The 22,527-nt window shown below is 53.5% G+C and overlaps 64 non-coding genes across 64 annotated transcripts; 30 read left to right on the top strand and 34 right to left on the bottom strand.

Annotated features, from left to right (window-relative positions):
- Positions 1-37: 37 nt before the first annotated feature.
- Positions 38-109, top strand: trnac-gca (transfer RNA cysteine (anticodon GCA)). The gene has a single exon. It is a non-coding gene; the product is annotated as a tRNA-Cys (tRNA).
- Positions 110-420: 311 nt separating this feature from the next.
- Positions 421-494, bottom strand: trnan-guu (transfer RNA asparagine (anticodon GUU)). Its single transcript has one exon. It is a non-coding gene; the product is annotated as a tRNA-Asn (tRNA).
- Positions 495-609: 115 nt separating this feature from the next.
- Positions 610-682, top strand: trnak-cuu (transfer RNA lysine (anticodon CUU)). Its single transcript has one exon. It is a non-coding gene; the product is annotated as a tRNA-Lys (tRNA).
- Positions 683-1,065: 383 nt separating this feature from the next.
- Positions 1,066-1,137, bottom strand: trnae-cuc (transfer RNA glutamic acid (anticodon CUC)). Its single transcript has one exon. It is a non-coding gene; the product is annotated as a tRNA-Glu (tRNA).
- Positions 1,138-1,325: 188 nt separating this feature from the next.
- Positions 1,326-1,397, top strand: trnac-gca (transfer RNA cysteine (anticodon GCA)). Its single transcript has one exon. It is a non-coding gene; the product is annotated as a tRNA-Cys (tRNA).
- A 311-nt stretch (positions 1,398-1,708) lies between these two features.
- On the bottom strand, positions 1,709-1,782 carry trnan-guu (transfer RNA asparagine (anticodon GUU)). The gene has a single exon. It is a non-coding gene; the product is annotated as a tRNA-Asn (tRNA).
- Positions 1,783-1,897: 115 nt separating this feature from the next.
- Positions 1,898-1,970, top strand: trnak-cuu (transfer RNA lysine (anticodon CUU)). Its single transcript has one exon. It is a non-coding gene; the product is annotated as a tRNA-Lys (tRNA).
- Positions 1,971-2,364: 394 nt separating this feature from the next.
- On the bottom strand, positions 2,365-2,436 carry trnae-cuc (transfer RNA glutamic acid (anticodon CUC)). The gene has a single exon. It is a non-coding gene; the product is annotated as a tRNA-Glu (tRNA).
- Positions 2,437-2,624: 188 nt separating this feature from the next.
- On the top strand, positions 2,625-2,696 carry trnac-gca (transfer RNA cysteine (anticodon GCA)). The gene has a single exon. It is a non-coding gene; the product is annotated as a tRNA-Cys (tRNA).
- Positions 2,697-3,007: 311 nt separating this feature from the next.
- trnan-guu (transfer RNA asparagine (anticodon GUU)) lies at positions 3,008-3,081 on the bottom strand. Its single transcript has one exon. It is a non-coding gene; the product is annotated as a tRNA-Asn (tRNA).
- Positions 3,082-3,196: 115 nt separating this feature from the next.
- Positions 3,197-3,269, top strand: trnak-cuu (transfer RNA lysine (anticodon CUU)). The gene has a single exon. It is a non-coding gene; the product is annotated as a tRNA-Lys (tRNA).
- Positions 3,270-3,663: 394 nt separating this feature from the next.
- trnae-cuc (transfer RNA glutamic acid (anticodon CUC)) lies at positions 3,664-3,735 on the bottom strand. Its single transcript has one exon. It is a non-coding gene; the product is annotated as a tRNA-Glu (tRNA).
- Positions 3,736-3,923: 188 nt separating this feature from the next.
- trnac-gca (transfer RNA cysteine (anticodon GCA)) lies at positions 3,924-3,995 on the top strand. Its single transcript has one exon. It is a non-coding gene; the product is annotated as a tRNA-Cys (tRNA).
- Positions 3,996-4,306: 311 nt separating this feature from the next.
- Positions 4,307-4,380, bottom strand: trnan-guu (transfer RNA asparagine (anticodon GUU)). Its single transcript has one exon. It is a non-coding gene; the product is annotated as a tRNA-Asn (tRNA).
- A 115-nt stretch (positions 4,381-4,495) lies between these two features.
- trnak-cuu (transfer RNA lysine (anticodon CUU)) lies at positions 4,496-4,568 on the top strand. The gene has a single exon. It is a non-coding gene; the product is annotated as a tRNA-Lys (tRNA).
- A 383-nt stretch (positions 4,569-4,951) lies between these two features.
- trnae-cuc (transfer RNA glutamic acid (anticodon CUC)) lies at positions 4,952-5,023 on the bottom strand. Its single transcript has one exon. It is a non-coding gene; the product is annotated as a tRNA-Glu (tRNA).
- Positions 5,024-5,211: 188 nt separating this feature from the next.
- On the top strand, positions 5,212-5,283 carry trnac-gca (transfer RNA cysteine (anticodon GCA)). Its single transcript has one exon. It is a non-coding gene; the product is annotated as a tRNA-Cys (tRNA).
- A 311-nt stretch (positions 5,284-5,594) lies between these two features.
- trnan-guu (transfer RNA asparagine (anticodon GUU)) lies at positions 5,595-5,668 on the bottom strand. Its single transcript has one exon. It is a non-coding gene; the product is annotated as a tRNA-Asn (tRNA).
- Positions 5,669-5,783: 115 nt separating this feature from the next.
- On the top strand, positions 5,784-5,856 carry trnak-cuu (transfer RNA lysine (anticodon CUU)). Its single transcript has one exon. It is a non-coding gene; the product is annotated as a tRNA-Lys (tRNA).
- Positions 5,857-6,250: 394 nt separating this feature from the next.
- On the bottom strand, positions 6,251-6,322 carry trnae-cuc (transfer RNA glutamic acid (anticodon CUC)). Its single transcript has one exon. It is a non-coding gene; the product is annotated as a tRNA-Glu (tRNA).
- Positions 6,323-6,893: 571 nt separating this feature from the next.
- On the bottom strand, positions 6,894-6,967 carry trnan-guu (transfer RNA asparagine (anticodon GUU)). Its single transcript has one exon. It is a non-coding gene; the product is annotated as a tRNA-Asn (tRNA).
- Positions 6,968-7,082: 115 nt separating this feature from the next.
- trnak-cuu (transfer RNA lysine (anticodon CUU)) lies at positions 7,083-7,155 on the top strand. The gene has a single exon. It is a non-coding gene; the product is annotated as a tRNA-Lys (tRNA).
- Positions 7,156-7,538: 383 nt separating this feature from the next.
- Positions 7,539-7,610, bottom strand: trnae-cuc (transfer RNA glutamic acid (anticodon CUC)). Its single transcript has one exon. It is a non-coding gene; the product is annotated as a tRNA-Glu (tRNA).
- Positions 7,611-7,798: 188 nt separating this feature from the next.
- trnac-gca (transfer RNA cysteine (anticodon GCA)) lies at positions 7,799-7,870 on the top strand. The gene has a single exon. It is a non-coding gene; the product is annotated as a tRNA-Cys (tRNA).
- A 311-nt stretch (positions 7,871-8,181) lies between these two features.
- trnan-guu (transfer RNA asparagine (anticodon GUU)) lies at positions 8,182-8,255 on the bottom strand. Its single transcript has one exon. It is a non-coding gene; the product is annotated as a tRNA-Asn (tRNA).
- A 115-nt stretch (positions 8,256-8,370) lies between these two features.
- trnak-cuu (transfer RNA lysine (anticodon CUU)) lies at positions 8,371-8,443 on the top strand. Its single transcript has one exon. It is a non-coding gene; the product is annotated as a tRNA-Lys (tRNA).
- Positions 8,444-8,837: 394 nt separating this feature from the next.
- Positions 8,838-8,909, bottom strand: trnae-cuc (transfer RNA glutamic acid (anticodon CUC)). Its single transcript has one exon. It is a non-coding gene; the product is annotated as a tRNA-Glu (tRNA).
- A 188-nt stretch (positions 8,910-9,097) lies between these two features.
- trnac-gca (transfer RNA cysteine (anticodon GCA)) lies at positions 9,098-9,169 on the top strand. The gene has a single exon. It is a non-coding gene; the product is annotated as a tRNA-Cys (tRNA).
- Positions 9,170-9,480: 311 nt separating this feature from the next.
- Positions 9,481-9,554, bottom strand: trnan-guu (transfer RNA asparagine (anticodon GUU)). Its single transcript has one exon. It is a non-coding gene; the product is annotated as a tRNA-Asn (tRNA).
- A 115-nt stretch (positions 9,555-9,669) lies between these two features.
- trnak-cuu (transfer RNA lysine (anticodon CUU)) lies at positions 9,670-9,742 on the top strand. The gene has a single exon. It is a non-coding gene; the product is annotated as a tRNA-Lys (tRNA).
- A 394-nt stretch (positions 9,743-10,136) lies between these two features.
- trnae-cuc (transfer RNA glutamic acid (anticodon CUC)) lies at positions 10,137-10,208 on the bottom strand. The gene has a single exon. It is a non-coding gene; the product is annotated as a tRNA-Glu (tRNA).
- Positions 10,209-10,968: 760 nt separating this feature from the next.
- Positions 10,969-11,041, top strand: trnak-cuu (transfer RNA lysine (anticodon CUU)). The gene has a single exon. It is a non-coding gene; the product is annotated as a tRNA-Lys (tRNA).
- Positions 11,042-11,424: 383 nt separating this feature from the next.
- Positions 11,425-11,496, bottom strand: trnae-cuc (transfer RNA glutamic acid (anticodon CUC)). The gene has a single exon. It is a non-coding gene; the product is annotated as a tRNA-Glu (tRNA).
- Positions 11,497-12,067: 571 nt separating this feature from the next.
- Positions 12,068-12,141, bottom strand: trnan-guu (transfer RNA asparagine (anticodon GUU)). The gene has a single exon. It is a non-coding gene; the product is annotated as a tRNA-Asn (tRNA).
- Positions 12,142-12,256: 115 nt separating this feature from the next.
- On the top strand, positions 12,257-12,329 carry trnak-cuu (transfer RNA lysine (anticodon CUU)). The gene has a single exon. It is a non-coding gene; the product is annotated as a tRNA-Lys (tRNA).
- A 395-nt stretch (positions 12,330-12,724) lies between these two features.
- Positions 12,725-12,796, bottom strand: trnae-cuc (transfer RNA glutamic acid (anticodon CUC)). Its single transcript has one exon. It is a non-coding gene; the product is annotated as a tRNA-Glu (tRNA).
- Positions 12,797-13,367: 571 nt separating this feature from the next.
- On the bottom strand, positions 13,368-13,441 carry trnan-guu (transfer RNA asparagine (anticodon GUU)). Its single transcript has one exon. It is a non-coding gene; the product is annotated as a tRNA-Asn (tRNA).
- A 115-nt stretch (positions 13,442-13,556) lies between these two features.
- trnak-cuu (transfer RNA lysine (anticodon CUU)) lies at positions 13,557-13,629 on the top strand. The gene has a single exon. It is a non-coding gene; the product is annotated as a tRNA-Lys (tRNA).
- Positions 13,630-14,012: 383 nt separating this feature from the next.
- trnae-cuc (transfer RNA glutamic acid (anticodon CUC)) lies at positions 14,013-14,084 on the bottom strand. Its single transcript has one exon. It is a non-coding gene; the product is annotated as a tRNA-Glu (tRNA).
- Positions 14,085-14,272: 188 nt separating this feature from the next.
- On the top strand, positions 14,273-14,344 carry trnac-gca (transfer RNA cysteine (anticodon GCA)). Its single transcript has one exon. It is a non-coding gene; the product is annotated as a tRNA-Cys (tRNA).
- Positions 14,345-14,655: 311 nt separating this feature from the next.
- Positions 14,656-14,729, bottom strand: trnan-guu (transfer RNA asparagine (anticodon GUU)). The gene has a single exon. It is a non-coding gene; the product is annotated as a tRNA-Asn (tRNA).
- Positions 14,730-14,844: 115 nt separating this feature from the next.
- Positions 14,845-14,917, top strand: trnak-cuu (transfer RNA lysine (anticodon CUU)). Its single transcript has one exon. It is a non-coding gene; the product is annotated as a tRNA-Lys (tRNA).
- Positions 14,918-15,300: 383 nt separating this feature from the next.
- trnae-cuc (transfer RNA glutamic acid (anticodon CUC)) lies at positions 15,301-15,372 on the bottom strand. The gene has a single exon. It is a non-coding gene; the product is annotated as a tRNA-Glu (tRNA).
- A 571-nt stretch (positions 15,373-15,943) lies between these two features.
- On the bottom strand, positions 15,944-16,017 carry trnan-guu (transfer RNA asparagine (anticodon GUU)). Its single transcript has one exon. It is a non-coding gene; the product is annotated as a tRNA-Asn (tRNA).
- A 115-nt stretch (positions 16,018-16,132) lies between these two features.
- trnak-cuu (transfer RNA lysine (anticodon CUU)) lies at positions 16,133-16,205 on the top strand. Its single transcript has one exon. It is a non-coding gene; the product is annotated as a tRNA-Lys (tRNA).
- Positions 16,206-16,588: 383 nt separating this feature from the next.
- On the bottom strand, positions 16,589-16,660 carry trnae-cuc (transfer RNA glutamic acid (anticodon CUC)). The gene has a single exon. It is a non-coding gene; the product is annotated as a tRNA-Glu (tRNA).
- A 188-nt stretch (positions 16,661-16,848) lies between these two features.
- On the top strand, positions 16,849-16,920 carry trnac-gca (transfer RNA cysteine (anticodon GCA)). The gene has a single exon. It is a non-coding gene; the product is annotated as a tRNA-Cys (tRNA).
- Positions 16,921-17,231: 311 nt separating this feature from the next.
- trnan-guu (transfer RNA asparagine (anticodon GUU)) lies at positions 17,232-17,305 on the bottom strand. The gene has a single exon. It is a non-coding gene; the product is annotated as a tRNA-Asn (tRNA).
- Positions 17,306-17,420: 115 nt separating this feature from the next.
- On the top strand, positions 17,421-17,493 carry trnak-cuu (transfer RNA lysine (anticodon CUU)). The gene has a single exon. It is a non-coding gene; the product is annotated as a tRNA-Lys (tRNA).
- A 394-nt stretch (positions 17,494-17,887) lies between these two features.
- trnae-cuc (transfer RNA glutamic acid (anticodon CUC)) lies at positions 17,888-17,959 on the bottom strand. Its single transcript has one exon. It is a non-coding gene; the product is annotated as a tRNA-Glu (tRNA).
- A 188-nt stretch (positions 17,960-18,147) lies between these two features.
- On the top strand, positions 18,148-18,219 carry trnac-gca (transfer RNA cysteine (anticodon GCA)). The gene has a single exon. It is a non-coding gene; the product is annotated as a tRNA-Cys (tRNA).
- A 311-nt stretch (positions 18,220-18,530) lies between these two features.
- On the bottom strand, positions 18,531-18,604 carry trnan-guu (transfer RNA asparagine (anticodon GUU)). Its single transcript has one exon. It is a non-coding gene; the product is annotated as a tRNA-Asn (tRNA).
- A 115-nt stretch (positions 18,605-18,719) lies between these two features.
- Positions 18,720-18,792, top strand: trnak-cuu (transfer RNA lysine (anticodon CUU)). Its single transcript has one exon. It is a non-coding gene; the product is annotated as a tRNA-Lys (tRNA).
- A 383-nt stretch (positions 18,793-19,175) lies between these two features.
- trnae-cuc (transfer RNA glutamic acid (anticodon CUC)) lies at positions 19,176-19,247 on the bottom strand. Its single transcript has one exon. It is a non-coding gene; the product is annotated as a tRNA-Glu (tRNA).
- Positions 19,248-19,435: 188 nt separating this feature from the next.
- Positions 19,436-19,507, top strand: trnac-gca (transfer RNA cysteine (anticodon GCA)). The gene has a single exon. It is a non-coding gene; the product is annotated as a tRNA-Cys (tRNA).
- Positions 19,508-19,818: 311 nt separating this feature from the next.
- Positions 19,819-19,892, bottom strand: trnan-guu (transfer RNA asparagine (anticodon GUU)). Its single transcript has one exon. It is a non-coding gene; the product is annotated as a tRNA-Asn (tRNA).
- A 115-nt stretch (positions 19,893-20,007) lies between these two features.
- Positions 20,008-20,080, top strand: trnak-cuu (transfer RNA lysine (anticodon CUU)). The gene has a single exon. It is a non-coding gene; the product is annotated as a tRNA-Lys (tRNA).
- Positions 20,081-20,463: 383 nt separating this feature from the next.
- On the bottom strand, positions 20,464-20,535 carry trnae-cuc (transfer RNA glutamic acid (anticodon CUC)). Its single transcript has one exon. It is a non-coding gene; the product is annotated as a tRNA-Glu (tRNA).
- Positions 20,536-20,723: 188 nt separating this feature from the next.
- Positions 20,724-20,795, top strand: trnac-gca (transfer RNA cysteine (anticodon GCA)). The gene has a single exon. It is a non-coding gene; the product is annotated as a tRNA-Cys (tRNA).
- A 311-nt stretch (positions 20,796-21,106) lies between these two features.
- trnan-guu (transfer RNA asparagine (anticodon GUU)) lies at positions 21,107-21,180 on the bottom strand. Its single transcript has one exon. It is a non-coding gene; the product is annotated as a tRNA-Asn (tRNA).
- A 115-nt stretch (positions 21,181-21,295) lies between these two features.
- Positions 21,296-21,368, top strand: trnak-cuu (transfer RNA lysine (anticodon CUU)). Its single transcript has one exon. It is a non-coding gene; the product is annotated as a tRNA-Lys (tRNA).
- A 383-nt stretch (positions 21,369-21,751) lies between these two features.
- On the bottom strand, positions 21,752-21,823 carry trnae-cuc (transfer RNA glutamic acid (anticodon CUC)). Its single transcript has one exon. It is a non-coding gene; the product is annotated as a tRNA-Glu (tRNA).
- Positions 21,824-22,011: 188 nt separating this feature from the next.
- Positions 22,012-22,083, top strand: trnac-gca (transfer RNA cysteine (anticodon GCA)). Its single transcript has one exon. It is a non-coding gene; the product is annotated as a tRNA-Cys (tRNA).
- Positions 22,084-22,394: 311 nt separating this feature from the next.
- trnan-guu (transfer RNA asparagine (anticodon GUU)) lies at positions 22,395-22,468 on the bottom strand. Its single transcript has one exon. It is a non-coding gene; the product is annotated as a tRNA-Asn (tRNA).
- Positions 22,469-22,527: the final 59 nt, after the last annotated feature.

The raw sequence follows: 22,527 nt of genomic DNA, 5'->3' as shown, positions 1-22,527 counted from the left end.
GCTTGTGCTTCCACCTCATCTCCATTTCTTTGCCTGTGGGGGTATAGCTCAGTGGTAGAGCATTTGACTGCAGATCAAGAGGTCCTAGGTTCAAATCCTGGTGCCCCCTGAGTTGTTTCCACCGCGTGCCATCTAGGCTGTGCTTCTTGCCGTCGATACGGCATTCCTTGCTGGTCTCCGTTGTTTAACGTGAGTGCTGGCAATGTGAAAGGGCGCGACGGTCTCGGACCATGAGCAGCTATCTGAGTTGTGCCAGAGGCTCTTTCCACCATGGGTTTCTCCTGCCGTGTACACCGGAAGCAAACTTCTTTGTTATTTCCTTCCGAGATCATCCGAGCTCATCTTGTGCTATTGTTACGAGAGTAAAAGGAGACTCATGGAGAGATCGTCTGCTCCAAATCAGAGAGGAAAAGGAGAGCGCGTCCCCGGGTGGGCTTGAACCACCAACCTCTCGGTTAACAGCCGAGCGCGCTAACCAATTGCGCCACAGAGACAGCGAAGGCAACAGTACAGCTGTGCTTTATGGGGTTTGGAGTCAGAAGGCCCTTCTCAGAAAAGCGGCGGATCCGAAAGTAGCCGGTCCGGGGGTCAGTCTTTTGTTGTGTCGTGGCCCGGCTAGCTCAGTCGGTAGAGCATGAGACTCTTAATCTCAGGGTCGTGGGTTCGAGCCCCAGGTTGGGCGTGGTCTTTTTGACGCATAGAAGCCCACCACCCTCCCAGACGTGAACGTGATGAGTCGTGCCGTCAATGAAAGATGATCGTGACTCACTCTGCCTTCTTGTGACAGGCCAGACAGGACCCTGTGAATGCGCTGTGTTCTCCCATGCAAGTGGATGTCAGTGGTCCGTGCTGTCGTGCAGCTCTCTTGAAAATGCCCTGTTGCTCATTTGAGTGGCCGGTGAGTGAAAAACCAAAGAGTGAGAAGCAAGCTGAGGGCACAACCACACTGGGAATGCTGCGAGGACCTCGTCCAGGTCCCAGAGGTCAGAAGCTAACAAAAAGGCTCACAATGGGAGGTGCAGGAAAACACACAAAAAAAAGAAGGACCCAAGAAGACCCCTGGAATTCCCTGACCGGGAATCGAACCCGGGCCGTGGCGGTGAGAGCGCCAAATCCTGACCACTAGATCACCAGGGACCCCACATGACATGGTGTTGCTCTCTGTCATACAGAAATACTCACAAGTGCCCCTTCAGGTCAGACCTGGCTTGGCCGTCAGTCCACTTCTTATTTTCGCCTAAGAGCTGGATGCTGCATAAAGAGTAGCCGCAGAGCGTGTATCAAAGTAGCTTGTGCTTCCACCTCATCTCCATTTCTTTGCCTGTGGGGGTATAGCTCAGTGGTAGAGCATTTGACTGCAGATCAAGAGGTCCTAGGTTCAAATCCTGGTGCCCCCTGAGTTGTTTCCACCGCGTGCCATCTAGGCTGTGCTTCTTGCCGTCGATACGGCATTCCTTGCTGGTCTCCGTTGTTTAACGTGAGTGCTGGCAATGTGAAAGGGCGCGACGGTCTCGGACCATGAGCAGCTATCTGAGTTGTGCCAGAGGCTCTTTCCACCATGGGTTTCTCCTGCCGTGTACACCGGAAGCAAACTTCTTTGTTATTTCCTTCCGAGATCATCCGAGCTCATCTTGTGCTATTGTTACGAGAGTAAAAGGAGACTCATGGAGAGATCGTCTGCTCCAAATCAGAGAGGAAAAGGAGAGCGCGTCCCCGGGTGGGCTTGAACCACCAACCTCTCGGTTAACAGCCGAGCGCGCTAACCAATTGCGCCACAGAGACAGCGAAGGCAACAGTACAGCTGTGCTTTATGGGGTTTGGAGTCAGAAGGCCCTTCTCAGAAAAGCGGCGGATCCGAAAGTAGCCGGTCCGGGGGTCAGTCTTTTGTTGTGTCGTGGCCCGGCTAGCTCAGTCGGTAGAGCATGAGACTCTTAATCTCAGGGTCGTGGGTTCGAGCCCCACGTTGGGCGTGGTCTTTTTGACGCATAGAAGCCCACCACCCTCCCAGACGTGAACGTGATGAGTCGTGCCGTCAATGAAAGATGATCGTGACTCACTCTGCCTTCTCGTGACAGGCCAGACAGGACCCTTCGTCTGCGTGGTGAATGCGCTGTGTTCTCCCATGCAAGTGGATGTCAGTGGTCCGTGCTGTCGTGCAGCTCTCTTGAAAATGCCCTGTTGCTCATTTGAGTGGCCGGTGAGTGAAAAACCAAAGAGTGAGAAGCAAGCTGAGGGCACAACCACACTGGGAATGCTGCGAGGACCTCGTCCAGGTCCCAGAGGTCAGAAGCTAACAAAAAGGCTCACAATGGGAGGTGCAGGAAAACACACAAAAAAAAGAAGGACCCAAGAAGACCCCTGGAATTCCCTGACCGGGAATCGAACCCGGGCCGTGGCGGTGAGAGCGCCAAATCCTGACCAGTAGACCACCAGGGACCCCACGTGACATGGTGTTGCTCTCTGTCATACAGAAATACTCACAAGTGCCCCTTCAGGTCAGACCTGGCTTGGCCGTCAGTCCACTTCTTATTTTCGCCTAAGAGCTGGATGCTGCATAAAGAGTAGCCGCAGAGCGTGTATCAAAGTAGCTTGTGCTTCCACCTCATCTCCATTTCTTTGCCTGTGGGGGTATAGCTCAGTGGTAGAGCATTTGACTGCAGATCAAGAGGTCCTAGGTTCAAATCCTGGTGCCCCCTGAGTTGTTTCCACCGCGTGCCATCTAGGCTGTGCTTCTTGCCGTCGATACGGCATTCCTTGCTGGTCTCCGTTGTTTAACGTGAGTGCTGGCAATGTGAAAGGGCGCGACGGTCTCGGACCATGAGCAGCTATCTGAGTTGTGCCAGAGGCTCTTTCCACCATGGGTTTCTCCTGCCGTGTACACCGGAAGCAAACTTCTTTGTTATTTCCTTCCGAGATCATCCGAGCTCATCTTGTGCTATTGTTACGAGAGTAAAAGGAGACTCATGGAGAGATCGTCTGCTCCAAATCAGAGAGGAAAAGGAGAGCGCATCCCTGGGTGGGCTTGAACCACCAACCTCTCGGTTAACAGCCGAGCACACTAACCAATTGCACCACAGAGACAGCGAAGGCAACGGTACAGCTGTGCTTTATGGGGTTTGGAGTCAGAAGGCCCTTCTCAGAAAAGCGGCGGATCCGAAAGTAGCCGGTCCGGGGGTCAGTCTTTTGTTGTGTCGTGGCCCGGCTAGCTCAGTCGGTAGAGCATGAGACTCTTAATCTCAGGGTCGTGGGTTCGAGCCCCACGTTGGGCGTGGTCTTTTTGACGCATAGAAGCCCACCACCCTCCCAGACGTGAACGTGATGAGTCGTGCCGTCAATGAAAGATGATCGTGACTCACTCTGCCTTCTCGTGACAGGCCAGACAGGACCCTTCGTCTGCGTGGTGAATGCGCTGTGTTCTCCCATGCAAGTGGATGTCAGTGGTCCGTGCTGTCGTGCAGCTCTCTTGAAAATGCCCTGTTGCTCATTTGAGTGGCCGGTGAGTGAAAAACCAAAGAGTGAGAAGCAAGCTGAGGGCACAACCACACTGGGAATGCTGCGAGGACCTCGTCCAGGTCCCAGAGGTCAGAAGCTAACAAAAAGGCTCACAATGGGAGGTGCAGGAAAACACACAAAAAAAAGAAGGACCCAAGAAGACCCCTGGAATTCCCTGACCGGGAATCGAACCCGGGCCGTGGCGGTGAGAGCGCCAAATCCTGACCACTAGATCACCAGGGACCCCACATGACATGGTGTTGCTCTCTGTCATACAGAAATACTCACAAGTGCCCCTTCAGGTCAGACCTGGCTTGGCCGTCAGTCCACTTCTTATTTTCGCCTAAGAGCTGGATGCTGCATAAAGAGTAGCCGCAGAGCGTGTATCAAAGTAGCTTGTGCTTCCACCTCATCTCCATTTCTTTGCCTGTGGGGGTATAGCTCAGTGGTAGAGCATTTGACTGCAGATCAAGAGGTCCTAGGTTCAAATCCTGGTGCCCCCTGAGTTGTTTCCACCGCGTGCCATCTAGGCTGTGCTTCTTGCCGTCGATACGGCATTCCTTGCTGGTCTCCGTTGTTTAACGTGAGTGCTGGCAATGTGAAAGGGCGCGACGGTCTCGGACCATGAGCAGCTATCTGAGTTGTGCCAGAGGCTCTTTCCACCATGGGTTTCTCCTGCCGTGTACACCGGAAGCAAACTTCTTTGTTATTTCCTTCCGAGATCATCCGAGCTCATCTTGTGCTATTGTTACGAGAGTAAAAGGAGACTCATGGAGAGATCGTCTGCTCCAAATCAGAGAGGAAAAGGAGAGCGCGTCCCCGGGTGGGCTTGAACCACCAACCTCTCGGTTAACAGCCGAGCGCGCTAACCAATTGCGCCACAGAGACAGCGAAGGCAACAGTACAGCTGTGCTTTATGGGGTTTGGAGTCAGAAGGCCCTTCTCAGAAAAGCGGCGGATCCGAAAGTAGCCGGTCCGGGGGTCAGTCTTTTGTTGTGTCGTGGCCCGGCTAGCTCAGTCGGTAGAGCATGAGACTCTTAATCTCAGGGTCGTGGGTTCGAGCCCCACGTTGGGCGTGGTCTTTTTGACGCATAGAAGCCCACCACCCTCCCAGACGTGAACGTGATGAGTCGTGCCGTCAATGAAAGATGATCGTGACTCACTCTGCCTTCTTGTGACAGGCCAGACAGGACCCTGTGAATGCGCTGTGTTCTCCCATGCAAGTGGATGTCAGTGGTCCGTGCTGTCGTGCAGCTCTCTTGAAAATGCCCTGTTGCTCATTTGAGTGGCCGGTGAGTGAAAAACCAAAGAGTGAGAAGCAAGCTGAGGGCACAACCACACTGGGAATGCTGCGAGGACCTCGTCCAGGTCCCAGAGGTCAGAAGCTAACAAAAAGGCTCACAATGGGAGGTGCAGGAAAACACACAAAAAAAAGAAGGACCCAAGAAGACCCCTGGAATTCCCTGACCGGGAATCGAACCCGGGCCGTGGCGGTGAGAGCGCCAAATCCTGACCACTAGATCACCAGGGACCCCACATGACATGGTGTTGCTCTCTGTCATACAGAAATACTCAGAAGTGCCCCTTCAGGTCAGACCTGGCTTGGCCGTCAGTCCACTTCTTATTTTCGCCTAAGAGCTGGATGCTGCATAAAGAGTAGCCGCAGAGCGTGTATCAAAGTAGCTTGTGCTTCCACCTCATCTCCATTTCTTTGCCTGTGGGGGTATAGCTCAGTGGTAGAGCATTTGACTGCAGATCAAGAGGTCCTAGGTTCAAATCCTGGTGCCCCCTGAGTTGTTTCCACCGCGTGCCATCTAGGCTGTGCTTCTTGCCGTCGATACGGCATTCCTTGCTGGTCTCCGTTGTTTAACGTGAGTGCTGGCAATGTGAAAGGGCGCGACGGTCTCGGACCATGAGCAGCTATCTGAGTTGTGCCAGAGGCTCTTTCCACCATGGGTTTCTCCTGCCGTGTACACCGGAAGCAAACTTCTTTGTTATTTCCTTCCGAGATCATCCGAGCTCATCTTGTGCTATTGTTACGAGAGTAAAAGGAGACTCATGGAGAGATCGTCTGCTCCAAATCAGAGAGGAAAAGGAGAGCGCGTCCCCGGGTGGGCTTGAACCACCAACCTCTCGGTTAACAGCCGAGCGCGCTAACCAATTGCGCCACAGAGACAGCGAAGGCAACAGTACAGCTGTGCTTTATGGGGTTTGGAGTCAGAAGGCCCTTCTCAGAAAAGCGGCGGATCCGAAAGTAGCCGGTCCGGGGGTCAGTCTTTTGTTGTGTCGTGGCCCGGCTAGCTCAGTCGGTAGAGCATGAGACTCTTAATCTCAGGGTCGTGGGTTCGAGCCCCACGTTGGGCGTGGTCTTTTTGACGCATAGAAGCCCACCACCCTCCCAGACGTGAACGTGATGAGTCGTGCCGTCAATGAAAGATGATCGTGACTCACTCTGCCTTCTCGTGACAGGCCAGACAGGACCCTTCGTCTGCGTGGTGAATGCGCTGTGTTCTCCCATGCAAGTGGATGTCAGTGGTCCGTGCTGTCGTGCAGCTCTCTTGAAAATGCCCTGTTGCTCATTTGAGTGGCCGGTGAGTGAAAAACCAAAGAGTGAGAAGCAAGCTGAGGGCACAACCACACTGGGAATGCTGCGAGGACCTCGTCCAGGTCCCAGAGGTCAGAAGCTAACAAAATGGCTCACAATGGGAGGTGCAGGAAAACACACAAAAAAAAGAAGGACCCAAGAAGACCCCTGGAATTCCCTGACCGGGAATCGAACCCGGGCCGTGGCGGTGAGAGCGCCAAATCCTGACCACTAGACCACCAGGGACCCCACATGACATGGTGTTGCTCTCTGTCATACAGAAATACTCACAAGTGCCCCTTCAGGTCAGACCTGGCTTGGCCGTCAGTCCACTTCTTATTTTCGCCTAAGAGCTGGATGCTGCATAAAGAGTAGCCGCAGAGCGTGTATCAAAGTAGCTTGTGCTTCCACCTCATCTCCATTTCTTTGCCTGTGGCGGTATAGCTCAGTGGTAGAGCATTTGACTGCAGATCAAGAGGTCCTAGGTTCAAATCCTGGTGCCCCCTGAGTTGTTTCCACCACGTGCCATCTAGGCTGTGCTTCTTGCCGTCGATACGGCATTCCTTGCTGGTCTCCGTTGTTTAACGTGAGTGCTGGCAATGTGAAAGGGCGCGACGGTCTCGGACCATGAGCAGCTATCTGAGTTGTGCCAGAGGCTCTTTCCACCATGGGTTTCTCCTGCCGTGTACACCAGAAGCAAACTTCTTTGTTATTTCCTTCCGAGATCATCCAAGCTCATCTTGTGCTATTGTTACGAGAGTAAAAGGAGACTCATGGAGAGATCTTCTGCTCCAAATCAGAGAGGAAAAGGAAAGCACGTCCCCGGGTGGGCTTGAACCACCAACCTCTCGGTTAACAGCCGAGCGCGCTAACCAATTGCGCCACAGAGACAGCGAAGGCAGCGGTACAGCTGTGCTTTATGGGGTTTGGAGTCAGAAGGCCCTTCTCAGAAAAGCGGCGGATCCGAAAGTAGCCGGTCCGGGGGTCAGTCTTTTGTTGTGTCGTGGCCCGGCTAGCTCAGTCGGTAGAGCATGAGACTCTTAATCTCAGGGTCGTGGGTTCGAGCCCCACGTTGGGCGTGGTCTTTTTGACGCATAGAAGCCCACCACCCTCCCAGACGTGAACGTGATGAGTCGTGCCGTCAATGAAAGATGATCGTGACTCACTCTGCCTTCTTGTGACAGGCCAGACAGGACCCTGTGAATGCGCTGTGTTCTCCCATGCAAGTGGATGTCAGTGGTCCGTGCTGTCGTGCAGCTCTCTTGAAAATGCCCTGTTGCTCATTTGAGTGGCCGGTGAGTGAAAAACCAAAGAGTGAGAAGCAAGCTGAGGGCACAACCACACTGGGAATGCTGCGAGGACCTCGTCCAGGTCCCAGAGGTCAGAAGCTAACAAAAAGGCTCACAATGGGAGGTGCAGGAAAACACACAAAAAAAAGAAGGACCCAAGAAGACCCCTGGAATTCCCTGACCGGGAATCGAACCCGGGCCGTGGCGGTGAGAGCGCCAAATCCTGACCACTAGATCACCAGGGACCCCACATGACATGGTGTTGCTCTCTGTCATACAGAAATACTCACAAGTGCCCCTTCAGGTCAGACCTGGCTTGGCCGTCAGTCCACTTCTTATTTTCGCCTAAGAGCTGGATGCTGCATAAAGAGTAGCCGCAGAGCGTGTATCAAAGTAGCTTGTGCTTCCACCTCATCTCCATTTCTTTGCCTGTGGGGGTATAGCTCAGTGGTAGAGCATTTGACTGCAGATCAAGAGGTCCTAGGTTCAAATCCTGGTGCCCCCTGAGTTGTTTCCACCGCGTGCCATCTAGGCTGTGCTTCTTGCCGTCGATACGGCATTCCTTGCTGGTCTCCGTTGTTTAACGTGAGTGCTGGCAATGTGAAAGGGCGCGACGGTCTCGGACCATGAGCAGCTATCTGAGTTGTGCCAGAGGCTCTTTCCACCATGGGTTTCTCCTGCCGTGTACACGGGAAGCAAACTTCTTTGTTATTTCCTTCCGAGATCATCCGAGCTCATCTTGTGCTATTGTTACGAGAGTAAAAGGAGACTCATGGAGAGATCGTCTGCTCCAAATCAGAGAGGAAAAGGAGAGCGCGTCCCCGGGTGGGCTTGAACCACCAACCTCTCGGTTAACAGCCGAGCGCGCTAACCAATTGCGCCACAGAGACAGCGAAGGCAACAGTACAGCTGTGCTTTATGGGGTTTGGAGTCAGAAGGCCCTTCTCAGAAAAGCGGCGGATCCGAAAGTAGCCGGTCCGGGGGTCAGTCTTTTGTTGTGTCGTGGCCCGGCTAGCTCAGTCGGTAGAGCATGAGACTCTTAATCTCAGGGTCGTGGGTTCGAGCCCCACGTTGGGCGTGGTCTTTTTGACGCATAGAAGCCCACCACCCTCCCAGACGTGAACGTGATGAGTCGTGCCGTCAATGAAAGATGATCGTGACTCACTCTGCCTTCTCGTGACAGGCCAGACAGGACCCTTCGTCTGCGTGGTGAATGCGCTGTGTTCTCCCATGCAAGTGGATGTCAGTGGTCCGTGCTGTCGTGCAGCTCTCTTGAAAATGCCCTGTTGCTCATTTGAGTGGCCGGTGAGTGAAAAACCAAAGAGTGAGAAGCAAGCTGAGGGCACAACCACACTGGGAATGCTGCGAGGACCTCGTCCAGGTCCCAGAGGTCAGAAGCTAACAAAAAGGCTCACAATGGGAGGTGCAGGAAAACACACAAAAAAAAGAAGGACCCAAGAAGACCCCTGGAATTCCCTGACCGGGAATCGAACCCGGGCCGTGGCGGTGAGAGCGCCAAATCCTGACCAGTAGACCACCAGGGACCCCACGTGACATGGTGTTGCTCTCTGTCATACAGAAATACTCACAAGTGCCCCTTCAGGTCAGACCTGGCTTGGCCGTCAGTCCACTTCTTATTTTCGCCTAAGAGCTGGATGCTGCATAAAGAGTAGCCGCAGAGCGTGTATCAAAGTAGCTTGTGCTTCCACCTCATCTCCATTTCTTTGCCTGTGGGGGTATAGCTCAGTGGTAGAGCATTTGACTGCAGATCAAGAGGTCCTAGGTTCAAATCCTGGTGCCCCCTGAGTTGTTTCCACCGCGTGCCATCTAGGCTGTGCTTCTTGCCGTCGATACGGCATTCCTTGCTGGTCTCCGTTGTTTAACGTGAGTGCTGGCAATGTGAAAGGGCGCGACGGTCTCGGACCATGAGCAGCTATCTGAGTTGTGCCAGAGGCTCTTTCCACCATGGGTTTCTCCTGCCGTGTACACCGGAAGCAAACTTCTTTGTTATTTCCTTCCGAGATCATCCAAGCTCATCTTGTGCTATTGTTACGAGAGTAAAAGGAGACTCATGGAGAGATCGTCTGCTCCAAATCAGAGAGGAAAAGGAGAGCACGTCCCCGGGTGGGCTTGAACCACCAACCTCTCAGTTAACAGCCGAGCGCGCTAACCAATTGCGCCACAGAGACAGCGAAGGCAACGGTACAGCTGTGCTTTATGGGGTTTGGAGTCAGAAGGCCCTTCTCAGAAAAGCGGCGGATCCGAAAGTAGCCGGTCCGGGGGTCAGTCTTTTGTTGTGTCGTGGCCCGGCTAGCTCAGTCGGTAGAGCATGAGACTCTTAATCTCAGGGTCGTGGGTTCGAGCCCCACGTTGGGCGTGGTCTTTTTGACGCATAGAAGCCCACCACCCTCCCAGACGTGAACGTGATGAGTCGTGCCGTCAATGAAAGATGATCGTGACTCACTCTGCCTTCTCGTGACAGGCCAGACAGGACCCTTCGTCTGCGTGGTGAATGTGCTGTGTTCTCCCATGCAAGTGGATGTCAGTGGTCCGTGCTGTCGTGCAGCTCTCTTGAAAATGCCCTGTTGCTCATTTGAGTGGCCGGTGAGTGAAAAACCAAAGAGTGAGAAGCAAGCTGAGGGCACAACCACACTGGGAATGCTGCGAGGACCTCGTCCAGGTCCCAGAGGTCAGAAGCTAACAAAATGGCTCACAATGGGAGGTGCAGGAAAACACACAAAAAAAAGAAGGACCCAAGAAGACCCCTGGAATTCCCTGACCGGGAATCGAACCCGGGCCGTGGCGGTGAGAGCGCCAAATCCTGACCACTAGACCACCAGGGACCCCACATGACATGGTGTTGCTCTCTGTCATACAGAAATACTCACAAGTGCCCCTTCAGGTCAGACCTGGCTTGGCCGTCAGTCCACTTCTTATTTTCGCCTAAGAGCTGGATGCTGCATAAAGAGTAGCCGCAGAGCGTGTATCAAAGTAGCTTGTGCTTCCACCTCATCTCCATTTCTTTGCCTGTGGCGGTATAGCTCAGTGGTAGAGCATTTGACTGCAGATCAAGAGGTCCTAGGTTCAAATCCTGGTGCCCCCTGAGTTGTTTCCACCGCGTGCAATCTAGGCTGTGCTTCTTGCCGTCGATACGGCATTCCTTGCTGGTCTCCGTTGTTTAACGTGAGTGCTGGCAATGTGAAAGGGCGCGACGGTCTCGGACCATGAGCAGCTATCTGAGTTGTGCCAGAGGCTCTTTCCACCATGGGTTTCTCCTGCCGTGTACACCGGAAGCAAACTTCTTTGTTATTTCCTTCCGAGATCATCCAAGCTCATCTTGTGCTATTGTTACGAGAGTAAAAGGAGACTCATGGAGAGATCGTCTGCTCCAAATCAGAGAGGAAAAGGAGAGCACGTCCCCGGGTGGGCTTGAACCACCAACCTCTCGGTTAACAGCCGCGCACGCTAACCAAATGCACCACAGAGACAGCGAAGGCAACGGTACAGCTGTGCTTTATGGGGTTTGGAGTCAGAAGGCCCTTCTCAGAAAAGCGGCGGATCCGAAAGTAGCCGGTCCGGGGGTCAGTCTTTTGTTGTGTTGTGGCCCGGCTAGCTCAGTCGGTAGAGCATGGGACTCTTAATCTCAGGGTCGTGGGTTCGAGCCCCACGTTGGGCGTGGTCTTTTTGACGCATAGAAGCCCACCACCCTCCCAGACGTGAACGTGATGAGTCGTGCCGTCAATGAAAGATGATCGTGACTCACTCTGCCTTCTTGTGACAGGCCAGACAGGACCCTGTGAATGCGCTGTGTTCTCCCATGCAAGTGGATGTCAGTGGTCCGTGCTGTCGTGCAGCTCTCTTGAAAATGCCCTGTTGCTCATTTGAGTGGCCGGTGAGTGAAAAACCAAAGAGTGAGAAGCAAGCTGAGGGCACAACCACACTGGGAATGCTGCGAGGACCTCGTCCAGGTCCCAGAGGTCAGAAGCTAACAAAATGGCTCACAATGGGAGGTGCAGGAAAACACACAAAAAAAAGAAGGACCCAAGAAGACCCCTGGAATTCCCTGACCGGGAATCGAACCCGGGCCGTGGCGGTGAGAGCGCCAAATCCTGACCACTAGACCACCAGGGACCCCACATGACATGGTGTTGCTCTCTGTCATACAGAAATACTCACAAGTGCCCCTTCAGGTCAGACCTGGCTTGGCCGTCAGTCCACTTCTTATTTTCGTCTAAGAGCTGGATGCTGCATAAAGAGTAGCCGCAGAGCGTGTATCAAAGTAGCTTGTGCTTCCACCTCATCTCCATTTCTTTGCCTGTGGCGGTATAGCTCAGTGGTAGAGCATTTGACTGCAGATCAAGAGGTCCTAGGTTCAAATCCTGGTGCCCCCTGAGTTGTTTCCACCGCGTGCCATCTAGGCTGTGCTTCTTGCCGTCGATACGGCATTCCTTGCTGGTCTCCGTTGTTTAACGTGAGTGCTGGCAATGTGAAAGGGCGCGACGGTCTCGGACCATGAGCAGCTATCTGAGTTGTGCCAGAGGCTCTTTCCACCATGGGTTTCTCCTGCCGTGTACACCGGAAGCAAACTTCTTTGTTATTTCCTTCCGAGATCATCCAAGCTCATCTTGTGCTATTGTTACGAGAGTAAAAGGAGACTCATGGAGAGATCGTCTGCTCCAAATCAGAGAGGAAAAGGAGAGCACGTCCCCGGGTGGGCTTGAACCACCAACCTCTCGGTTAACAGCCGAGCGCGCTAACCAATTGCGCCACAGAGACAGCGAAGGCAACAGTACAGCTGTGCTTTATGGGGTTTGGAGTCAGAAGGCCCTTCTCAGAAAAGCGGCGGATCCGAAAGTAGCCGGTCCGGGGGTCAGTGTTTTGTTGTGTCGTGGCCCGGCTAGCTCAGTCGGTAGAGCATGAGACTCTTAATCTCAGGGTCGTGGGTTCGAGCCCCACGTTGGGCGTGGTCTTTTTGACGCATAGAAGCCCACCACCCTCCCAGACGTGAACGTGATGAGTCGTGCCGTCAATGAAAGATGATCGTGACTCACTCTGCCTTCTCGTGACAGGCCAGACAGGACCCTTCGTCTGCGTGGTGAATGCGCTGTGTTCTCCCATGCAAGTGGATGTCAGTGGTCCGTGCTGTCGTGCAGCTCTCTTGAAAATGCCCTGTTGCTCATTTGAGTGGCCGGTGAGTGAAAAACCAAAGAGTGAGAAGCAAGCTGAGGGCACAACCACACTGGGAATGCTGCGAGGACCTCGTCCAGGTCCCAGAGGTCAGAAGCTAACAAAATGGCTCACAATGGGAGGTGCAGGAAAACACACAAAAAAAAAGAAGGACCCAAGAAGACCCCTGGAATTCCCTGACCGGGAATCGAACCCGGGCCGTGGCGGTGAGAGCGCCAAATCCTGACCACTAGACCACCAGGGACCCCACATGACATGGTGTTGCTCTCTGTCATACAGAAATACTCACAAGTGCCCCTTCAGGTCAGACCTGGCTTGGCCGTCAGTCCACTTCTTATTTTCGCCTAAGAGCTGGATGCTGCATAAAGAGTAGCCGCAGAGCGTGTATCAAAGTAGCTTGTGCTTCCACCTCATCTCCATTTCTTTGCCTGTGGCGGTATAGCTCAGTGGTAGAGCATTTGACTGCAGATCAAGAGGTCCTAGGTTCAAATCCTGGTGCCCCCTGAGTTGTTTCCACCGCGTGCCATCTAGGCTGTGCTTCTTGCCGTCGATACGGCATTCCTTGCTGGTCTCCGTTGTTTAACGTGAGTGCTGGCAATGTGAAAGGGCGCGACGGTCTCGGACCATGAGCAGCTATCTGAGTTGTGCCAGAGGCTCTTTCCACCATGGGTTTCTCCTGCCGTGTACACCGGAAGCAAACTTCTTTGTTATTTCCTTCCGAGATCATCCGAGCTCATCTTGTGCTATTGTTACGAGAGTAAAAGGAGACTCATGGAGAGATCGTCTGCTCCAAATCAGAGAGGAAAAGGAGAGCGCATCCCCGGGTGGGCTTGAACCACCAACCTCTCAGTTAACAGCCGAGCACACTAACCAATTGCGCCACAGAGACAGCGAAGGCAACGGTACAGCTGTGCTTTATGGGGTTTGGAGTCAGAAGGCCCTTCTCAGAAAAGCGGCGGATCCGAAAGTAGCCGGTCCGGGGGTCAGTCTTTTGTTGTGTCGTGGCCCGGCTAGCTCAGTCGGTAGAGCATGAGACTCTTAATCTCAGGGTCGTGGGTTCGAGCCCCACGTTGGGCGTGGTCTTTTTGACGCATAGAAGTCCACCACCCTCCCAGACGTGAACGTGATGAGTCGTGCCGTCAATGAAAGATGATCGTGACTCACTCTGCCTTCTCTTGACAGGCCAGACAGGACCCTGTGAATGCGCTGTGTTCTCCCATGCAAGTGGATGTCAGTGGTCCGTGCTGTCGTGCAGCTCTCTTGAAAATGCCCTGTTGCTCATTTGAGTGGCCGGTGAGTGAAAAACCAAAGAGTGAGAAGCAAGCTGAGGGCACAACCACACTGGGAATGCTGCGAGGACCTCGTCCAGGTCCCAGAGGTCAGAAGCTAACAAAAAGGCTCACAATGGGAGGTGCAGGAAAACACACAAAAAAAAGAAGGACCCAAGAAGACCCCTGGAATTCCCTGACCGGGAATCGAACCCGGGCCGTGGCGGTGAGAGCGCCAAATCCTGACCACTAGACCACCAGGGACCCCACGTGACATGGTGTTGCTCTCTGTCATACAGAAATACTCACAAGTGCCCCTTCAGGTCAGACCTGGCTTGGCCGTCAGTCCACTTCTTATTTTCGCCTAAGAGCTGGATGCTGCATAAAGAGTAGCCGCAGAGCGTGTATCAAAGTAGCTTGTGCTTCCACCTCATCTCCATTTCTTTGCCTGTGGGGGTATAGCTCAGTGGTAGAGCATTTGACTGCAGATCAAGAGGTCCTAGGTTCAAATCCTGGTGCCCCCTGAGTTGTTTCCACCGCGTGCCATCTAGGCTGTGCTTCTTGCCGTCGATACGGCATTCCTTGCTGGTCTCCGTTGTTTAACGTGAGTGCTGGCAATGTGAAAGGGCGCGACGGTCTCGGACCATGAGCAGCTATCTGAGTTGTGCCAGAGGCTCTTTCCACCATGGGTTTCTCCTGCCGTGTACACCGGAAGCAAACTTCTTTGTTATTTCCTTCCGAGATCATCCGAGCTCATCTTGTGCTATTGTTACGAGAGTAAAAGGAGACTCATGGAGAGATCGTCTGCTCCAAATCAGAGAGGAAAAGGAGAGCGCATCCCCGGGTGGGCTTGAACCACCAACCTCTCGGTTAACAGCCGAGCACACTAACCAATTGCGCCACAGAGACAGCGAAGGCAACGGTACAGCTGTGCTTTATGGGGTTTGGAGTCAGAAGGCCCTTCTCAGAAAAGCGGCGGATCCGAAAGTAGCCGGTCCGGGGGTCAGTCTTTTGTTGTGTCGTGGCCCGGCTAGCTCAGTCGGTAGAGCATGAGACTCTTAATCTCAGGGTCGTGGGTTCGAGCCCCACGTTGGGCGTGGTCTTTTTGACGCATAGAATTCCACCACCCTCCCAGACGTGAACGTGATGAGTCGTGCCGTCAATGAAAGATGATCGTGACTCACTCTGCCTTCTTGTGACAGGCCAGACAGGACCCTGTGAATGCGCTGTGTTCTCCCATGCAAGTGGATGTCAGTGGTCCGTGCTGTCGTGCAGCTCTCTTGAAAATGCCCTGTTGCTCATTTGAGTGGCCGGTGAGTGAAAAACCAAAGAGTGAGAAGCAAGCTGAGGGCACAACCACACTGGGAATGCTGCGAGGACCTCGTCCAGGTCCCAGAGGTCAGAAGCTAACAAAATGGCTCACAATGGGAGGTGCAGGAAAACACACAAAAAAAAGAAGGACCCAAGAAGACCCCTGGAATTCCCTGACCGGGAATCGAACCCGGGCCGTGGCGGTGAGAGCGCCAAATCCTGACCACTAGACCACCAGGGACCCCACATGACATGGTGTTGCTCTCTGTCATACAGAAATACTCACAAGTGCCCCTTCAGGTCAGACCTGGCTTGGCCGTCAGTCCACTTCTTATTTTCGCCTAAGAGCTGGATGCTGCATAAAGAGTAGCCGCAGAGCGTGTATCAAAGTAGCTTGTGCTTCCACCTCATCTCCATTTCTTTGCCTGTGGCGGTATAGCTCAGTGGTAGAGCATTTGACTGCAGATCAAGAGGTCCTAGGTTCAAATCCTGGTGCCCCCTGAGTTGTTTCCACCGCGTGCCATCTAGGCTGTGCTTCTTGCCGTCGATACGGCATTCCTTGCTGGTCTCCGTTGTTTAACGTGAGTGCTGGCAATGTGAAAGGGCGCGACGGTCTCGGACCATGAGCAGCTATCTGAGTTGTGCCAGAGGCTCTTTCCACCATGGGTTTCTCCTGCCGTGTACACCGGAAGCAAACTTCTTTGTTATTTCCTTCCGAGATCATCCAAGCTCATCTTGTGCTATTGTTACGAGAGTAAAAGGAGACTCATGGAGAGATCGTCTGCTCCAAATCAGAGAGGAAAAGGAGAGCGCATCCCCGGGTGGGCTTGAACCACCAACCTCTCGGTTAACAGCCGAGCACACTAACCAATTGCGCCACAGAGACAGCGAAGGCAACGGTACAGCTGTGCTTTATGGGGTTTGGAGTCAGAAGGCCCTTCTCAGAAAAGCGGCGGATCCGAAAGTAGCCGGTCCGGGGGTCAGTCTTTTGTTGTGTCGTGGCCCGGCTAGCTCAGTCGGTAGAGCATGAGACTCTTAATCTCAGGGTCGTGGGTTCGAGCCCCACGTTGGGCGTGGTCTTTTTGACGCATAGAATTCCACCACCCTCCCAGACGTGAACGTGATGAGTCGTGCCGTCAATGAAAGATGATCGTGACTCACTCTGCCTTCTTGTGACAGGCCAGACAGGACCCTGTGAATGCGCTGTGTTCTCCCATGCAAGTGGATGTCAGTGGTCCGTGCTGTCGTGCAGCTCTCTTGAAAATGCCCTGTTGCTCATTTGAGTGGCCGGTGAGTGAAAAACCAAAGAGTGAGAAGCAAGCTGAGGGCACAACCACACTGGGAATGCTGCGAGGACCTCGTCCAGGTCCCAGAGGTCAGAAGCTAACAAAATGGCTCACAATGGGAGGTGCAGGAAAACACACAAAAAAAAGAAGGACCCAAGAAGACCCCTGGAATTCCCTGACCGGGAATCGAACCCGGGCCGTGGCGGTGAGAGCGCCAAATCCTGACCACTAGACCACCAGGGACCCCACATGACATGGTGTTGCTCTCTGTCATACAGAAATACTCACAAGTGCCCCTTCAGGTCAGACCTGGCTTGGCCGTCAGTCCACTTCTTATTTTCGCCTAAGAGCTGGATGCTGCATAAAGAGTAGCCGCAGAGCGTGTATCAAAGTAGCTTGTGCTTCCACCTCATCTCCATTTCTTTGCCTGTGGCGGTATAGCTCAGTGGTAGAGCATTTGACTGCAGATCAAGAGGTCCTAGGTTCAAATCCTGGTGCCCCCTGAGTTGTTTCCACCGCGTGCCATCTAGGCTGTGCTTCTTGCCGTCGATACGGCATTCCTTGCTGGTCTCCGTTGTTTAACGTGAGTGCTGGCAATGTGAAAGGGCGCGACGGTCTCGGACCATGAGCAGCTATCTGAGTTGTGCCAGAGGCTCTTTCCACCATGGGTTTCTCCTGCCGTGTACACCGGAAGCAAACTTCTTTGTTATTTCCTTCCGAGATCATCCAAGCTCATCTTGTGCTATTGTTACGAGAGTAAAAGGAGACTCATGGAGAGATCGTCTGCTCCAAATCAGAGAGGAAAAGGAGAGCACGTCCCCGGGTGGGCTTGAACCACCAACCTCTCGGTTAACAGCCGAGCGCGCTAACCAATTGCGCCACAGAGACAGCGAAGGCAACGGTACAGCTGTGCTTTATGGGGTTTGGAGTCAGAAGGCCCTTCTCAGAAAAGCGGCGGATCCGAAAGTAGCCGGTCCGGGGGTCAGTGTTTTGTTGTGTCGTGGCCCGGCTAGCTCAGTCGGTAGAGCATGAGACTCTTAATCTCAGGGTCGTGGGTTCGAGCCCCACGTTGGGCGTGGTCTTTTTGACGCATAGAAGCCCACCACCCTCCCAGACGTGAACGTGATGAGTCGTGCCGTCAATGAAAGATGATCGTGACTCACTCTGCCTTCTCGTGACAGGCCAGACAGGACCCTTCGTCTGCGTGGTGAATGCGCTGTGTTCTCCCATGCAAGTGGATGTCAGTGGTCCGTGCTGTCGTGCAGCTCTCTTGAAAATGCCCTGTTGCTCATTTGAGTGGCCGGTGAGTGAAAAACCAAAGAGTGAGAAGCAAGCTGAGGGCACAACCACACTGGGAATGCTGCGAGGACCTCGTCCAGGTCCCAGAGGTCAGAAGCTAACAAAATGGCTCACAATGGGAGGTGCAGGAAAACACACAAAAAAAAGAAGGACCCAAGAAGACCCCTGGAATTCCCTGACCGGGAATCGAACCCGGGCCGTGGCGGTGAGAGCGCCAAATCCTGACCACTAGACCACCAGGGACCCCACATGACATGGTGTTGCTCTCTGTCATACAGAAATACTCACAAGTGCCCCTTCAGGTCAGACCTGGCTTGGCCGTCAGTCCACTTCTTATTTTCGCCTAAGAGCTGGATACTGCATAAAGAGTAGCCGCAGAGCGTGTATCAAAGTAGCTTGTGCTTCCACCTCATCTCCATTTCTTTGCCTGTGGCGGTATAGCTCAGTGGTAGAGCATTTGACTGCAGATCAAGAGGTCCTAGGTTCAAATCCTGGTGCCCCCTGAGTTGTTTCCACCGCGTGCCATCTAGGCTGTGCTTCTTGCCGTCGATACGGCATTCCTTGCTGGTCTCCGTTGTTTAACGTGAGTGCTGGCAATGTGAAAGGGCGCGACGGTCTCGGACCATGAGCAGCTATCTGAGTTGTGCCAGAGGCTCTTTCCACCATGGGTTTCTCCTGCCGTGTACACCGGAAGCAAACTTCTTTGTTATTTCCTTCCGAGATCATCCGAGCTCATCTTGTGCTATTGTTACGAGAGTAAAAGGAGACTCATGGAGAGATCGTCTGCTCCAAATCAGAGAGGAAAAGGAGAGCGCGTCCCCGGGTGGGCTTGAACCACCAACCTCTCGGTTAACAGCCGAGCACGCTAACCAATTGCGCCACAGAGACAGCGAAGGCAACGGTACAGCTGTGCTTTATGGGGTTTGGAGTCAGAAGGCCCTTCTCAGAAAAGCGGCGGATCCGAAAGTAGCCGGTCCGGGGGTCAGTCTTTTGTTGTGTTGTGGCCCGGCTAGCTCAGTCGGTAGAGCATGAGACTCTTAATCTCAGGGTCGTGGGTTCGAGCCCCACGTTGGGCGTGGTCTTTTTGACGCATAGAAGCCCACCACCCTCCCAGACGTGAACGTGATGAGTCGTGCCGTCAATGAAAGATGATCGTGACTCACTCTGCCTTCTTGTGACAGGCCAGACAGGACCCTGTGAATGCGCTGTGTTCTCCCATGCAAGTGGATGTCAGTGGTCCGTGCTGTCGTGCAGCTCTCTTGAAAATGCCCTGTTGCTCATTTGAGTGGCCGGTGAGTGAAAAACCAAAGAGTGAGAAGCAAGCTGAGGGCACAACCACACTGGGAATGCTGCGAGGACCTCGTCCAGGTCCCAGAGGTCAGAAGCTAACAAAATGGCTCACAATGGGAGGTGCAGGAAAACACACAAAAAAAAGAAGGACCCAAGAAGACCCCTGGAATTCCCTGACCGGGAATCGAACCCGGGCCGTGGCAGTGAGAGCGCCAAATCCTGACCACTAGACCACCAGGGACCCCACATGACATGGTGTTGCTCTCTGTCATACAGAAATACTCACAAGTGCCCCTTCAGGTCAGACCTGGCTTGGCCGTCAGTCCACTTCTTATTTTCGCCTAAGAGCTGGATACTGCATAAAGAGTAGCCGCAGAGCGTGTATCAAAGTAGCTTGTGCTTCCACCTCATCTCCATTTCTTTGCCTGTGGCGGTATAGCTCAGTGGTAGAGCATTTGACTGCAGATCAAGAGGTCCTAGGTTCAAATCCTGGTGCCCCCTGAGTTGTTTCCACCGCGTGCCATCTAGGCTGTGCTTCTTGCCGTCGATACGGCATTCCTTGCTGGTCTCCGTTGTTTAACGTGAGTGCTGGCAATGTGAAAGGGCGCGACGGTCTCGGACCATGAGCAGCTATCTGAGTTGTGCCAGAGGCTCTTTCCACCATGGGTTTCTCCTGCCGTGTACACCGGAAGCAAACTTCTTTGTTATTTCCTTCCGAGATCATCCGAGCTCATCTTGTGCTATTGTTACGAGAGTAAAAGGAGACTCATGGAGAGATCGTCTGCTCCAAATCAGAGAGGAAAAGGAGAGCGCGTCCCCGGGTGGGCTTGAACCACCAACCTCTCGGTTAACAGCCGAGCACGCTAACCAATTGCGCCACAGAGACAGCGAAGGCAACGGTACAGCTGTGCTTTATGGGGTTTGGAGTCAGAAGGCCCTTCTCAGAAAAGCGGCGGATCCGAAAGTAGCCGGTCCGGGGGTCAGTCTTTTGTTGTGTTGTGGCCCGGCTAGCTCAGTCGGTAGAGCATGAGACTCTTAATCTCAGGGTCGTGGGTTCGAGCCCCACGTTGGGCGTGGTCTTTTTGACGCATAGAAGCCCACCACCCTCCCAGACGTGAACGTGATGAGTCGTGCCGTCAATGAAAGATGATCGTGACTCACTCTGCCTTCTTGTGACAGGCCAGACAGGACCCTGTGAATGCGCTGTGTTCTCCCATGCAAGTGGATGTCAGTGGTCCGTGCTGTCGTGCAGCTCTCTTGAAAATGCCCTGTTGCTCATTTGAGTGGCCGGTGAGTGAAAAACCAAAGAGTGAGAAGCAAGCTGAGGGCACAACCACACTGGGAATGCTGCGAGGACCTCGTCCAGGTCCCAGAGGTCAGAAGCTAACAAAATGGCTCACAATGGGAGGTGCAGGAAAACACACAAAAAAAAGAAGGACCCAAGAAGACCCCTAGAATTCCCTGACCGGGAATCGAACCCGGGCCGTGGCGGTGAGAGCGCCAAATCCTGACCACTAGACCACCAGGGACCCCACATGACATGGTGTTGCTCTCTGTCATACAGAAATACTCACAAGTGCCCCTTCAGGTCAGACCTGGCTTGGCCGTCAGTCCACTTCTTATTTTCGCCTAAGAGCTGGATGCTGCATAAAGAGTAGCCGCAGAGCGTGTATCAAAGTAGCTTGTGCTTCCACCTCATCTCCATTTCTTTGCCTGTGGCGGTATAGCTCAGTGGTAGAGCATTTGACTGCAGATCAAGAGGTCCTAGGTTCAAATCCTGGTGCCCCCTGAGTTGTTTCCACCGCGTGCCATCTAGGCTGTGCTTCTTGCCGTCGATACGGCATTCCTTGCTGGTCTCCGTTGTTTAACGTGAGTGCTGGCAATGTGAAAGGGCGCGACGGTCTCGGACCATGAGCAGCTATCTGAGTTGTGCCAGAGGCTCTTTCCACCATGGGTTTCTCCTGCCGTGTACACCGGAAGCAAACTTCTTTGTTATTTCCTTCCGAGATCATCCAAGCTCATCTTGTGCTATTGTTACGAGAGTAAAAGGAGACTCATGGAGAGATCGTCTGCTCCAAATCAGAGAGGAAAAGGAGAGCACGTCCCCGGGTGGGCTTGAACCACCAACCTCTCGGTTAACAGCCGAGCGCGCTAACCAATTGCGCCACAGAGACAGCGAAGGCAACGGTACAGCTGTGCTTTATGGGGTTTGGAGTCAGAAGGCCCTTCTCAGAAAAGCGGCGGATCCGAAAGTAGCCGGTCCGGGGGTCAGTGTTTTGTTGTGTCGTGGCCCGGCTAGCTCAGTCGGTAGAGCATGAGACTCTTAATCTCAGGGTCGTGGGTTCGAGCCCCACGTTGGGTGTGGTCTTTTTGACGCATAGAAGTCCACCACCCTCCCAGACGTGAACGTGATGAGTCGTGCCGTCAATGAAAGATGATCGTGACTCACTCTGCCTTCTCGTGACAGGCCAGACAGGACCCTGTGAATGCGCTGTGTTCTCCCATGCAAGTGGATGTCAGTGGTCCGTGCTGTCGTGCAGCTCTCTTGAAAATGCCCTGTTGCTCATTTGAGTGGCCGGTGAGTGAAAAACCAAAGAGTGAGAAGCAAGCTGAGGGCACAACCACACTGGGAATGCTGCGAGGACCTCGTCCAGGTCCCAGAGGTCAGAAGCTAACAAAAAGGCTCACAATGGGAGGTGCAGGAAAACACACAAAAAAAAGAAGGACCCAAGAAGACCCCTGGAATTCCCTGACCGGGAATCGAACCCGGGCCGTGGCGGTGAGAGCGCCAAATCCTGACCACTAGACCACCAGGGACCCCACATGACATGGTGTTGCTCTCTGTCATACAGAAATACTCACAAGTGCCCCTTCAGGTCAGACCTGGCTTGGCCGTCAGTCCACTTCTTATTTTCGCCTAAGAGCTGGATGCTGCATAAAGAGTAGCCGCAGAGCGTGTATCAAAGTAGCTTGTGCTTCCACCTCATCTCCATTTCTTTGCCTGTGGGGGTATAGCTCAGTGGTAGAGCATTTGACTGCAGATCAAGAGGTCCTAGGTTCAAATCCTGGTGCCCCCTGAGTTGTTTCCACCGCGTGCCATCTAGGCTGTGCTTCTTGCCGTCGATACGGCATTCCTTGCTGGTCTCCGTTGTTTAACGTGAGTGCTGGCAATGTGAAAGGGCGCGACGGTCTCGGACCATGAGCAGCTATCTGAGTTGTGCCAGAGGCTCTTTCCACCATGGGTTTCTCCTGCCGTGTACACCGGAAGCAAACTTCTTTGTTATTTCCTTCCGAGATCATCCGAGCTCATCTTGTGCTATTGTTACGAGAGTAAAAGGAGACTCATGGAGAGATCGTCTGCTCCAAATCAGAGAGGAAAAGGAGAGCGCGTCCCCGGGTGGGCTTGAACCACCAACCTCTCGGTTAACAGCCGAGCACGCTAACCAATTGCGCCACAGAGACAGCGAAGGCAACGGTACAGCTGTGCTTTATGGGGTTTGGAGTCAGAAGGCCCTTCTCAG

Source organism: Paramormyrops kingsleyae, chromosome 18, assembly GCF_048594095.1.
Source record: "Paramormyrops kingsleyae isolate MSU_618 chromosome 18, PKINGS_0.4, whole genome shotgun sequence".
Taxonomy (NCBI): Eukaryota; Metazoa; Chordata; class Actinopteri; order Osteoglossiformes; family Mormyridae; genus Paramormyrops; species Paramormyrops kingsleyae.
This window is presented reverse-complemented; position numbering and strand designations above follow the sequence as displayed.